Source organism: Mastigoproctus giganteus, chromosome 5 (genome assembly GCF_048544385.1).
Source record: "Mastigoproctus giganteus isolate SK-2022 chromosome 5, ASM4854438v1, whole genome shotgun sequence".
In the NCBI taxonomy this organism is placed as follows: Eukaryota; Metazoa; Arthropoda; class Arachnida; order Uropygi; family Thelyphonidae; genus Mastigoproctus; species Mastigoproctus giganteus.
The window spans coordinates 159,542,640-159,555,617 of NC_143579.1; the positions used below are offsets into that span (position 1 = coordinate 159,542,640).

General features: G+C 43.1%; 1 protein-coding gene across 1 annotated transcript in view; it reads right to left on the reverse strand.

Annotated features, from left to right (window-relative positions):
- Positions 1-12,978, reverse strand: part of LOC150085794 (protein Skeletor, isoforms B/C-like) — a 715,869-nt gene that overhangs the window by 572,047 nt on the left and 130,844 nt on the right. The window lies entirely within an intron of this gene.

The following is a 12,978-nucleotide window of genomic DNA, read 5'->3' on the forward strand; positions in this document are numbered from 1 at the left end:
ACATCTGACACATCGTTGTTGTCTGATAAAATCTGCCTAAGTGTATAAGGCTCAGACAGATGGGTAAAACATAAACGGCGTTCATTACTATAAGATGTACATTCTACTAAAATATGATGAATAGTTAAAATTATGTTACAATATCTACACACAGGACAATCATTAGGCCTCAGAAAATACAAATGAGTCACGTGAGAATGTCCTATGTGTAGCCAAGCAGAAACTACTTCCTCCCATTGAACCCTGTGCTGAATAGAATGCCAAGGCATTATTAGAGGCTTAATTGCATTTAGCTTGTTGGTAGGGCATTCCAAGATTCTTGCTAATGAAAAAGTCGCATGATGGTAAGTGAGCATGCCAGGGTGGAAGTGGCATCATTGTCAACCATGATGTCGAGTTCTCTGAGCAGCTCTTGGACACGGATACCAAAAGGCTGGTAGGCAGTCTGACAAGTGTTATATGGGTTTTCCCATTGTGGCTTGAAAACTGATGTCCATATAGAATGGTCTGGCAGGGATTTTAATTTAAAGGTATATTTTAAAGACAATTGCTTTCGTTGAAATGACAGTGGTGGTTCAGTTGCTTCAACATATAAACTCTGGACAGGGGATGTTCTAAATGCTCCAGTAGCAATACGGATGGCTTGGTGGTGAACTGGGTCCAGCCATCTAAGTACGCTGTTTCTAGCCGATGCGTACACTTGTGACCCATAGTCTAGTTTAGATCGGACAAGGGCACGATAAAGGCTGAGTAAAGTGAAGCGGTCTGCTCCCCATTTATCGGAGGAAATAGAGTGTAGGAGATTCAACTCTCTGCTGCATTTTGTCCGCAGTTGACGAATATAATGTAAAAATGTCAACTTCTTGTCGAAAATGGGCACCAAGAATTTTGTCTCGGGTGCTACTGGAATGATGTCTTGTCCGAGTTTAAGTTCTGGTTCAGGGTGAAGGTTCCGTTTGCTGTTGTTGTTGTTGTTGGAGTGGGGTTTAATGGCGCAAGGGCTACTATGGTCAAATTGCACCTGTTACTTTGGTCTAGAAGTGACTGTATACGTTATAGGAAATAGGTCTAAAAGTGACTGTAGACGTTAATCGTTTTCAGGTAAGTAAAAAGTTCTGAGAAATTGCTTTCATCTCCAAGTATTTGGGACAGTTGTAGAGGTTTTTGTAAATTTAGCTATGATTTGAAACATGCAATTCTAACTGAATGATAATGTGCACACTCAATTAGGATGTGCTTAAGGGTAAGTAGGCAGTTACAGTGTAAGCAAAGTTTAGAATCTTCTCCTAGCAGTAAAAACAGGTGCATTAGATGTGTATGACCAATTCATGCTCTTGCAAGCATGACCTCTTCATGCCTGTTTAGTCTGAAACTGGATCTCCACAACTGTGGATTCTGTTTTATCTCAAGAAGTTTGTTTCCTGTCTGGGTATGCCACATTTCAGACCACATCTCAGTACATATCCGTTGTATCATTGGTTTGAAATCAGAGGGAGGAACTGAGATGGAGTCAAAACAAGCAGGGCGCTTTGCAGCTTCATCTGCACGCTCATTTCCTGGAATTCCTACGTGGCTGGGTATCCAGCAGAATTTTACAGTCAGCTTCTTGTCATCAAGGTTACATAACAGTGATCTGATTTGTGTGAGAAGTGGATGGGAATGTTGTAGTTTATTTTGTAAGGCACTCATTGTGCTTAAAGAGTCTGTATATATTATGACCTGGGTATTTAATAGGTTGTTAAGGAGATTCAAAGCCATTTTTATTGCATACAGTTCAGCTGTAAAAACACTACATTCAATTGGTAACTGGACAGAGATAGTGGATGAAGGAAGGACCACTGCAGCTCCTACGGACATTTCAGTTTTTGAGCCGTCTGTATATACATGAAGGCTGTGAGCATTGGCCAATGCATGAGCATCATGTAACTGTCTAAGATTTTGATTCGATAGGGAGTATTTTTTCCACTGAAGAAAGGAGTTATCACATAGAGGTATATATGTTGCCCATGGTGCTTGTACTGCATCTGCGGCATGAGATTTATTTCCAAAATAGATGTTCCAGGATTGCATTAGCTCCTGCATTAAAATGCCAGCAGGTGTGTTTTCATTGGGTTTCTTTATATAGAAGTGTGTGTGTGGTATGGTTGTTTATTGGCGCATTAGCTGCTATGGCTATAGTGCGCCTATTCGTAGTTATATCAGAAAATAATTAAGAACGTAGCAATTCAAATTCATTTCAGTTCTGAAAGCTATTCATAAAAGATTATACACTCTAATTTGTTTCAGAAAGCAAAAAAGTTCCTTAATATTGGCTTCCTCTCCTATGATATGATGTAGTGTCAATGGTTCTTGAAGATTAGCCAGATTTTGAAGTGTTGAAGTAAGATGTGGTTGATAGTATGGACAGTCAATCAAAATATGTTTGACTATTAGATGTTCAGAGCAGTGTGAACACTGAGGAGGATCACTGCCGGTGAGTAAATGGAGGTGAGTCAGATGGGTATGCCCTATTCTTATCTGTGCGAGTACCGCTTCTTCTCGCCGAACTGTCTGAGTGCACGAGTGCCATAATTTTGGGTCCTGTTTCAATTGAAAAAGTTTGTTATTTGTTTCTTTATGCCAAAGCTCTGTCCACTGTGCATGATATGCTGTTTGAATTATGATATTATAATCAGATACTGGAATGAAAACAGAGGTTAAGTCTAAGATTGATGGATTTTTAGCAGATATATCAGATAATTCATTTCCTTTTGCCTGAATGTGCCGCAATCCAGCAAAACTTCACTAGTTGTTGACGGTGATCAATTTGCAATAGCAAACTCCTGATTTTCATTAAAATATGGTGATTCTTTTGAGAGGGATTCTGCATTGCTCTAATTGAGCTGAGAGAGTCAGTGTAAACTATATATTTTGCAGATGGGTGTAGGGTCAAATTTTCTAGAGCTAATTGTATTGCTTACAGTTTTGCTGAAAAGTTGCTATACTCAGGTGGAAGAGAAGCTGATATGATAGCAGAGGGGAAACAGTGCTGCTTCTCCAACAGTTGAAAGAGATTTGGAACCATATACCGGCAAGAAATCAGCACAGCTTTGAAGATGGCTAGCATGGCGTTTTGCACATTCAGTATCGGTAGGCGATTCTTTCCCCATTGTAGAAAATAAGTATCACAAGTCAGTTGAGGAAAGGGGATATACGGAGGATGAGAGTAATTCTTTATCTGTTGCCTATTGTGGAGAGGAACAACTATTTCGAACGAACAGAGGGGTGAGGTGGAAGTGGTTATTTTTTATTTATTTATTTTTTTTGGCTGATGCTCCATAAGCTTGCTTTCTTGCATCAAATGCCTCTACTAATGCTAATTCCAGTTCTGTGATATTTCAAGGAGCCGTAGGCCAGCTGGTCGGATTTTACTTGGTTTATTTCTATAGAGATTAACTAGTGGTTGATTAAAAAGGTATGGCTGAATAGGTTGTTGTTGTTATGGGATTTCTGGCGCAAGGGCTACATAGGCCATATTGCGCCTATAAAAGTAAGTCAGTATACATGTGATAACTGCTCTGGGAGCAATTAGAGTTGGTCATACATTTTAATTTTTTTCAAGAAGGTGAAAAATTCGGAGAGTTTTGCGTCATTACCTATGATGCTGTTGAGTGACAAGAGGTTTGAGATGGAGCTGAAAGTAGACTGTCGGGCAGTGTCGAACAAGCTACATTCAATCAGAATGTGCTTCACTGATAGCGGCTGCAAACAGTGCGGGCTGAATAGGATGCAAAGAGCAAGTCTGTATTTTGGCTGAATATTTAAATAACACCTTTTTTCTGCGGAGATGCAGAGGGGGCTCTTGAGCTTCAATGTATAGACTATGAGTTGGAGATGTCCTATACGAACCAATTGCAATCCGAAGTGCATTATGTTGAATAGGATCCAGCCAGCGAAGTAAACTCCTTCGGGCAGAATCATAAACTAGAGCACCATAATCTAAACGGGATCTGATCAATGCTCTATATAAGAGTAGCAAAGTTGTACGTTCTGCTCCCCAAGAATGGGCAGATAAAGCTTTTAGCATGTTGATCTTTTTGAGACAGGCACTACGTAATAATTTAACATGCTCAAAGAAGTTCAGCTTACTGTTCAGAGGATCAAAGGCTGACACAAGTAATTATAGACCTGTGAGCTTAACTTCTGTTCCAGGAAAATTAATGGACGCACTGGTTAAAGAAGCACTGCAGGATCATTTAGACAAGACTTCAGTTATAGCTCAGACACAGCATGGTTTTGTTAAGGGGAAGTCTTGCCTGACCAACTTGATTGGATACTATGATGCAGTCACAAAAGAACTGGATGCAGGGAATAACTTTGATATTATATACTTGGATCTTAGAAAGGCTTTTTGATACTGTTGCACATGGAAGACTGTTACACAAATTGGAGCAGTGTGACATTGGAGGCAAATTGCTGCTATGGATAAAGGGGTGGTTGAGGGGGAGAAGACAGAGAGTGGTAATCAATGGACACTGCTCATCGTGTTATAATGTTATTAGTGGAGTCCCTCAGGGCTCAGTGTTGGGTCCATTACTGTTTTCTGTATTTATAAATGATATTGATGATGGTATATCAAGCTTAATGTCCAAGTTTGCAGATGATACAAAGGTTGGCAGGGTTGTCAAGGACACTACTGACACTATGCTGCTGCAACAGGATCTGGAAAGGTTGTGCAGATGGGCTGAGAGGTGGCAAATGAAGTTTAACATTGACAAATGTAAAGTACTACACATGGGAAACAGCAACCCCAGAGCAACGTATCAACTCTGTGGTACTACACTGACAGTGGTAGAGAATGAAAGGGACTTGGGGATGATTGTGCAGGCAGATATGAAGTTCTCTGAGCAGTGCAGACGGGCTGCAAGAGTAGCTCATGGAGTATTGTCAATGATATACAGGAATTTTTCCAGCAGGGATAAGGAGGTGATTATTCCATTGTATAAGGCAATGGTCAGGCCACACCTAGAGTACTCTATACAGGTCTGGAGGCCTCATTTCAAGAAGGATGTAGAGCTGCTGGAACGAGTACAGAGAAGGGCAACAAAATTAGTGAATGGAACAAAGGGGTGCTCTTACGAAGAAAGGCTTAAGTTTTGCAAATTACAGTGTCCGAAGACTAGGCACCAGCGAGGTGATCTGATAGAGGTGTATAAAGCCTTGAATGGTTTAAGCATGCTCAATGCTGATGGGATTCTTCCTCTAGCTCAGAAAAATCACCTGAGAGGGCATAAATTCAAATTGAGGAAAGACAGATGTAGGATAGACGTGCGGAAATTTGCCTTTAGCCAGCGGGTGGTTGGTTGGTGGAACAGACTGCCATCCCTTGTGGTGGAGGTTGATAGCCTAAATAAGTTTAAGGCTCAGCTGGACATGTATTTTGAACGAACAGAGGGGTGAAGTGGAAGTGGTTTTTTTTTTTTTTTTTTGGCTGATGCTGCATAAGCTTGCTTTCTTGCATCAAATGCCTCTACTAATGCTAATGCTGTCCAGGATTAGTCCCAAGAATCTGATATTGCTGGCAATCGGAATGGTGGTATTTGATATCCAAAGTTCAGGATCCGTATGCAGTTTGCGTTGATTGCAAAAGTGGATCGCAACTGTTTTCTGTTGGGAAAGACGATATCCATTGAGCTCAGCTCACTTTTGTACTTTATTGAGAGACATCTGCAATTGCCTTTCAATAGATCTCATATTCTGTGAATGGCAAGAAATAGAGAGATCGTCAGCGTAAAGGTACGCCTCTACAGTATTTGGGAGTTCTTTTGTGAGATTGATTGATTGATTGATTTTGTGTTTATTGGCGCAAAAACAGCTAAGGTTATACTGCGCCATGAAACGATTAAAATATCAATAAAGATAAATTCTGGTAACCTTTAAAAAGGTTACCTCGTCAAATTGTTATTTATAAATGTGGGTATATATTAGTAGCTTTTAAAAATTTAAAAACTGCCGACACGTGGTCGTTGTCTGATAAAATCTGACTGAGTGTATAAGGCTCAGTCGAATGAGTAAAAGCGGTAAAATATATATTGCGAACATGGGTAAAATGAACGCAATCTATTAAAATATGCTTTATAGTTAAAACGGTGTCGCAAGACTCGCACATAGGAGGGTCATCCGCCCTCAGCAGAAAAGAATGTGTCAAATGACTGTGTCCTATGCGGAGTCGGGCAAGAACAACTTCCTCGCTCCGATTCCTGCGCAGACTAGACTGCCATATTTCTATTACAGGCTTTATTTGGTATAATTTATTTGTTCTCTGTCTGTGCCACAGTTCTTGCCAATGGGAATATATCTTGTTACGTATTATTTGCCTGTAGTCTGTATAGGGGACTGACAGGCAACAATTATGAGTGGGTGTTGCTGATTTGGCTGCAGCGTCAGCCAAATCATTTCCTTTTATCCCAATGTGGCTAGGAATCCAGCAGAAGCGAATATCAAACTTGTATTCATGAAGAGAATGTATCTTCTGCTGAACCCGACAAAGAACTGGATGAGAATTGTGTCTCAGAGATAATAAAGCCTGTAGTACACTGGAAGAGTCAGAATATATTATTGACCTTTGGCATTGACAAGTTCGAATGTGATCCAAGGCTAGCTCTATAGCATACAGCTCTGCAGTGTATATGCTGGATTCAGGAGGAATCTGCTGAGATATTATAGTGTCTGGAAAGACAGCAGCAGATCCTACGCACGATTCAGACTTCGAGCCGTCTGTGTAAACGGACAGGAAGTCTGAGTGCTCAGCTTGGTGTGCAGAGTAGAGCTTCTGGTAGAGAGATGACGAGGTTTCAGACTTTACCCATTTCTTAAGGGAAAAGTCGCATGGTGGGGGATGAGCATGCCAGGGTGGAAGAGTTTCTTTTGGTGTTTCTGCCACCTTGTCTACCATGATGTTAAACTCTCTGATTAGCTCTTGGACACGAATACCAAAAGGTCGGTTGGCAGTCTGACGGGTATTATACAAGTTTTCCCAACGTGGCTCGAAAACGGATGCCCACGTAGGATGGTCTGGCAGGGATTTCAACTTTAAAGCATAGTTTAAAGACAACTGCTTACGTCGAAGGGATAACGATGGTTCGTTTGCTTCGACGTATAAGCTCTGGACAGGAGATGTTCGAAAAGCTCCAGTAGCGATACGGAGAGCCTGATGGTGGACAGGGTCCAGCCATCGGAGGACACTATCTCTAGCTGAGGAGTATACCTGGGACCCGTAGTCTAATTTGGGGCGTACAAGTGCACGGTAAAGCCGTAGTAGGGTGCATCGATCTGCTCCCCAACGCGTTGAGGAGAGAGAGCGGAGAATATTGAGACCCCTCGTGCATTTTGTACGAAGTTGACGAATATGTTCGAGAAAGGTCAACTTTTTATCAAACACAAGTCCCAAGAATTTTGTGTCTGACACTACTGGAATAACATTTTGCCCGAGCCTTAATTCAGGTTCAGGATGAAGACTACGCTTGCGACAAAAGTGTACGCAAACGGTCTTCTCCGGCGAGAACCTGAAGCCATTGGCAAGTGCCCAGACATTCAGATTATCAATGGCTTTCTGCAGTTGTCTTTCAATAACCCTCATGTTGCACGACTGACAAAAAATGCTAAAGTCATCAACAAAGAGGGCACTGTTTACAGTTGGAGGAAGTTGTTCTATGATGGAATTGACTTTGATGGCAAAAAGCGTGACACTTAAGACTGATCCTTGTGGTACTCCCTCCTCTTGGCGAAAGGAGCGAGAGAGTGAGGATCCCATACGAACTTGGAAAGATCGATTGGCTAAAAAATTTTGAATAAAAAAGGGCAGATGCCCTCTTAGGCCTAGGCTATGTAAATCTTTTAAAATGCCAAATCTCCAAGTTGTGTCATACGCTTTCTCCATGTCAAAGAACACCGACACCAAGTGTTCGCGTTTTAGGAAAGCATCCCGGATGGATGCTTCCAATCTAATAAGATGGTCCAAAGGGGACCGGTTCCTTCGGAAGCCGCACTGGATTCTGGAGAGAAGGTCGTTTGATTCTAAGTACCATATTAAACGGGAATTAACCATTCTCTCCAGGATTTTGCACAGACAGCTAGTCAGAGCAATAGGACGATAATTGGTGGTGACCTTTGGATCCTTTCCTGGCTTAGGAAAGGCAAGAACGATTGCCTTTCGCCAGGAGTCCGGAAACTGCCCTTCAGTAAAGATTCTGTTATACAGAAGGAGCAGACAATCCATAGATTTTGGTGAAAGATGCTTAATCATTTCATAATGGATGCCATCTGGTCCAACGGCACTTGCTTTGGAAAGAGCGAGGGCTCTTTTCAATTCCAGAATAGTGAAATCCCCGTTGTAGGGATAAATGCCCTTAGTTTTAAAGTTAAGTGCCTGTTTTTCGATTTTATATTTCAGGACCAGGAACTCTGGGGAATACGAAGATGTTGCAGAGATGTTAGAGAATGTTTCCCCAAGAGCATTGGCTATTGCAGTTGGATCTGCAATAGCGCATCCATTATAATCTACGATTGCAGAAGGTTGGGAGGTATATTTTCCCTTCATTTTCCGGATTTTATCCCAGACTACCTTAGAGTTGGTAGACTGGTTAACAGATGATGTAAAACGGATCCACGATTCCTTTTGACTCTGACGACGGATGTAGCGTGCTTTGGCTCGTGCACGTTTGAAGGCTATAAGGTTGTTCGTGGTAGGATATCGGCGAAATATCCCCCACGCTTTGTTTTGAGCCTTTTTTGCTGCTGTGCATTGTGAATTCCACCAAGGTTTAGGAAATGGTGGAAACCGGGCTGATGTTTTTGGGACAGCATTAGCAGCTGCTTGGACAACAGTGTCTGTGATGTACTTAACTGCATCATTGATAGGCTCTTGACTGACTGTACTAAGATCAAAATTTGCCTGATGTTGGAAGGCAGTCCAGTCAGCCTGATCAATCTTCCACCGCGGTAGCCTGAAGGGAAGACATGGTCTCCCACTGTGTAGCAAGGTTATCACGGGGAAGTGATCACTACCGTATGGATTCTCCTCCACTTCCCAGGTGAGTGAGGGGAGTAGAGAAGGGGAGCAGATAGAGAGATCAATGGCAGAAAAGGTACGGGTAGGCATGTGGAAAAAGGTGTTTGTTCCAGTATTTAGAAGGGAAAGGTCATTGTCATTGAGCATATGCTCTATGACTCGTCCCCTTCCATTGATGTTAGCACTACCCCACAGGGTGTTATGTCCATTAAAATCCCCAAGAAGTAAGAAAGGGGGAGGCAGCTGCGTTAGAAGATCATCAAGGTCTGCCTGGGAGATGTCAGTCCCAGGTGGCAAATAAATAGAGCATACAGTTAATAAGAATCCCACTGAAAGGCGAATTGCAACAGCCTCTATGCTGGTTGTAATTAGCAAGGGCTGCACTGGGGTCTGGTTACCCACCAGGATAGCCACTCCCCCATGTACAGAGCCATCCGCAATTCTATCCTTTCGAAAAACTGTGATGTTGTGCATGGTGGGATCATCATTTGCCTTTAGATATGTCTCCTGCAAGCAAAAGCAAACTGGCTCGTGCTTTTGCAGGAGGGCCTTGATGTCATCTATATTTCGCCGGAATCCACGACAATTCCATTGTAGGAATTTAGCCATTATTTTGGCTTGGTGGGTCCATCAGGCGGCTTCCGAGGTGCTGAGGGCTTACTTTTGTCAGTCTTGGATTTATCTTTTTTGGGGAAGAATGGACGCTGTCCCGTGTCCATTTCCTCCTCCGCAAAGAGTTCCAAGACTGACTCTTCGGGTACCTCCTTCTGTTCGACCTCCATGTTTTCTTGGGAAGTAGGAGGTACTTCACCTTTCTTATTTTTTTCTTTGGTGATTGCCTTTGTTACTTTAGGAGCATTAGGAGGTACCGATACAGGAGTGGCAGTTGATTGGTCCTTCTGTGCAGGTTTTTGCGGACTTAACAGATATCGCGCGATGGGAGTGAAAGACTCCTTTGGAGGGATGGACATGTCCGTCTGTGTTCCGATGGAACACCTCCCTGCTACCTTCTGGGCGTAGGTAGGCTTGTTGATGTTGAGCGGTTTCACCGCTTTCCTTGCCTCCTGGTACGAAATGTTTAGCTCTGCCTTCAGCCGTTGTATTTCTTTTTCTTCTTTCCACCTCTGGCATGCTCTTGAGTAGGCCGGGTGTTCTCCCTCACAGTTAATACAGGTGGGTTTTGGGGCTGAACATGCTGTTGTTTCATGGTCCTTTGCACCGCATCGAGCGCATGCAAGGACTCCACGGCAGGCCATTTGAGAATGTCCATACTTCTGGCATTTGAAACACCGTAAAGGGTTCGGAATGTATGGACGCACTGAACAGTTGATGTATCCAGCTTTAATCTCATCAGGAGGTTTAGGAGTGTTAAAAGTCAGGATAACGCTCCTGGTTTTAACAATTTTTCCATCCCTTCGCGCAGTGATTCTCTTGACGGCAATGACTCCCTGTGGTTTTAATTCGGAGCAGATTTCCTCCTCGTATACGTCGAGAAGGTCCCACTCCGAAATGACACCTCTCGATGAATTGAGTGTTCTGTGTGGTGTCACTGTTATAGGGATTCCTCCAATTGATGTTGTTCGGAGGAGATGTTCAGATTGCCTGTCATTTTTAGTTTCAATTAAAAGGTCTCCAGAACGGAGCCTCTTAACTGATTTGGGAGAACCTGCTAACCCATCTAACCCTTTCTGTATGAAGAAGGGTGACATTTTTCCAATCGGTTTTTCAGTGGTGGAATGCATGATTAGAAATCTTGGGACCGGCCCTGATGATGGTGTTTCAGTTCGCTGTCTCTTTGTTGCAATAGTATTATCTGCCTCTCCGTCTATGTTTTCAGATAGGGACCGGGTTGGGGCCCCTGAAGAAGTAAGTTTATCAGGATTCATGAGTTTTTTTAAGTGGTTCAGTGCCCGGGCTCCCCACCCACCACGGAGCCCAAAGGGACGCCCACTACCCGGCATGCAATAAATGCGCTCGGGAGTGGGACGCCAGGGCTACCCAGACACCATACCCGCACCGCCGCCAGCCTGAATCCTGTCCCTCGGACCATGAGGGTAGGGGCATGGCTTTGACACGGTTGACCCTCGCAGGCGAACCTACTAGCCGATTGATCCTAGCCGGGCCTTCCAGGACCACCCGTCTTGTCGAAGCAGGGGCCAAAGTGGTGTATTGAAGCTGGGCCCCTCAACCACCAGGATCCCCTTTTCCGAATTTCCACGGGTCGCAGCGCACGGCAAACACGCCGGATTCCATTGATGTAAGCCCGGAACCTAGGCTGTGGGCGTTGGATCCCAGTGATGCTAGTCTGGAAGTCCAGCAGCGTCACTGGGAGGTCCCCTCACCACGTACAGGTGCCCACGTCGAGGGGTCTTTTGTGAGAGAATCAATTCTGAGGGCAAACAGGGTTGCACTCAAAACTGATCCTTGTGGTACTCCTTCTTCTTGCAAGAATGTAGTAGAAAGGAAATTTTGATATCGCACCTGGAAAGATCTGCTCTTGAGGAAGTTCCTAATAAATATAGGCAGGTTGAGAAGGAGACCATGATTATGGAGGTCACGGAGAATTCCATAATGCCAGGTAGTATCGAATGCCTTCTCTATATCTATGGAGACCATTACTAGGTGTTCGTTTTTAACAAAGGCATTGCGAATTTCGGATTCAGCCTTGATCATCAGATCAAAGGTGGACCTGTTTTGGAGAAAGCCATGCTGACAATTACTTAGTAGATGTTCGCTTTCAATGATCCAATTGAGTCGACTGTGGATCATTTTTTCAAGAATTTTTCCGAGGCAACTGGACAGAGATATTGGTTTGTAACTATTAGGATTGGAGGGGTCTTTTCCAGGTTTCAAAAAGGCCAGAACTGTAGTGTGGCGCCAATAAGTGGGATAAATATTTCGCAGGAAGATCCGGTTAAAGAAGGCTAGCAGCATTTGTAAGTTTTTCTCATCAAGGTGCTGTAACATAATATATTCCATCTGGCCCAGTGGCACTGTTGCGTATTGTTCTGATGGCTTGCATAAGTTCACAGTATTGGAGCGGCTGGTTATATGGAAGTAGCAGTGAAGTTCGAAAGTTGATGTGTCTCTGTTCTGTGGTGGTCTTGGTTTTCTGAAATTCCTGAGTGTAGGTGGAAGCAGCTGAGACGTGAGCAAAGGTTTTGCCTAAGGCATTTGCTATATCCAGAGGAGCAGAGACGTCTAGACCATTGCAGGAGAGAATTGGGGAAGGAACAGTTGTAAATCTCCCGGAAAGCTGCCTAATTTTCTTCCATATTAATCGTGGGTTCGTGTTTCTATTGATAGTCGATGCAAACCGAGTCCAAGAATCTTTCTTTGCTTGTCTTTGAATGAGACGAGCTTTTGCCTTTAGTTTCTTGTAGTTAATAAGATTAACTGTAGTTGGAGTTCGACGAAATAAATTCCATGCTTTATTTTGTTCTTTCTTCACTTTTGTACATTCCTCATTCCACCAACAGTTGAAATGGCGTCGAGTCTTGGAACTTGATATTGGAATTGAGCTTCTAGCTGCAGATAAAAGGCAGGAAGTGATATAATCGGTAACTTCATCTATGGAATGTAGTTGTATAATTTTTTTGTCCAGTGTGATTGCTGACTGAAATTTGTCCCAATTAGCTTTAGAGAATTTCCATTTCCTGCAGGGTTCGTCTAATGGTGGTTTTGTAGTCATCAGATTACAAACAATTGGGAAATTATTGCTGCCCATGGGATTATCCAGAGCGGACCATTGCATGACTGAAAACAGTATCGGGGAGCAAATCGATAAGTCAATGGCAGAAATCTGTCCATTAGGTAACTGTACATGGATGTGCGAACCACTGTTAAGAAGAGTGAGGTTTTGTTTTTCCAGTAAAGTTTCATCAGTCGGCCGCGTCTGTCTAGTTTAGATGATCCCCATAAAGGGTGGT